The sequence below is a fragment of the Canis lupus genome, chromosome 22, assembly GCF_011100685.1.
Source record: "Canis lupus familiaris isolate Mischka breed German Shepherd chromosome 22, alternate assembly UU_Cfam_GSD_1.0, whole genome shotgun sequence".
In the NCBI taxonomy this organism is placed as follows: Eukaryota; Metazoa; Chordata; class Mammalia; order Carnivora; family Canidae; genus Canis; species Canis lupus.
In genome coordinates, this window is record NC_049243.1 from 9,157,514 (window position 1) to 9,158,840 (window position 1,327).

At 53.7% G+C, this 1,327-nt stretch overlaps 1 pseudogene; it reads left to right on the forward strand.

The window, feature by feature from the left end:
- Positions 1 to 934: 934 nt before the first annotated feature.
- LOC119865258 lies at positions 935 to 1,032 on the forward strand (annotated as a pseudogene).
- Positions 1,033 to 1,327: the final 295 nt, after the last annotated feature.

The following is a 1,327-nucleotide window of genomic DNA, read 5'->3' on the forward strand; positions in this document are numbered from 1 at the left end:
AGGAGTCACACTCCTGAGGATGTCCCTCAGCCCCGACACCTGATGCCTCCATCTCTCCTTTTCAGATCTCAAGACACCGCCCACCTTTCTAACCATCACAGAGGCACCATGTCCTAACGTGGATATGTGTGCCGGCTCCTCCACTTTATCTTGGCTTTCTAGAAAACAAGCTCTAACCACCACCCCTTCTCCAGAGACTCTTTGGAGCCTGTGGTTTCCTAGCTGTTTTGCTGCTGAGTGTGGGAAAGGAGATAAGGGAAGTGCACAAAGCTGAAATACTTCCAGAAGCATCTCGTAGGTTTGTCTCTTATTAACACTTGAGTTGGCTGGTCCCTGCCCAAAATTGGACTATGTCTGTCATCACCGTGGGCTGGAGCCGGATGAATTAGACCCTGTAGATCTAGGAAACCCCCAGAGGGTCTCCCCTACCACACTTGGCCCAGATCCCAAAGCAACCAAAAGGACCAGGATGGATTCCCAACCATGACACTGACAGATGCCAAAACCACGCACGAGAGCCACCTCCTCGGTCCACTGAGTGTCCACATTGTGGGACTTTTTCCCTCACATATGACTGTGTCTGAAAGCCTGACGCCTTCCCAGAAGCCGCCCCCCCACTGATTACATGTGTGGCCTCCGAGGGGTTCACAGCGACCGGGGGCTTGGAGGGGGTCAGCATGGACGGTGAGACACGCTGCGCTTGTCCTGCTCCCATGAGCACAAGATGGCCAGGTCATGCTCTTTTCCAAAGAGCTCTGTTGCCACATGCCTTATCCCCTGATGCGCCACAACTCGCTCTGGAGTGGGAAAGGGCCAAGATGGTATGACCCAGCTGGGAAGCGTGAGACCCGGAGAAGGCGAGAAGGCCTTCCAGGGTAGCAGAACCGTGCACCTGAGGGCTGCTGCGCCACATCAGCCCTGGATGGCACCGCCCAAGACTATACTTTCAGGGATCATTTCCATAGTTTGTTACTGGAGAAGTTTCTCTGAACGTGTTGATGGCACCACCCGCTGTGCTTGCCTTCTGGTGGGTAAAGGCTCCTATTTCCTCCCTTCTGTCTTCCCCTATCAGCCAGGAAATAAGGCATTTTTGTGGAAGTGCCTAGTCCTCTGGAGAGTCACCAAGGCAGGGGTATGAGCGCTGGAATCTGGACAAACCTAAGGAGGTTGTAGCTTTGCCCTCTAAGATGTCGCTTGTTCTCCAAACAAAATTTGTTTGTCATCTCCTGGGTCACTGATCTCCTTCTCCTGGTGGGAACTGGTCTACACCGAAGCTGGTGCATCTCCCCCCCACCCCCCACCAATGGAACTGCTCTAAAGGAGGCTA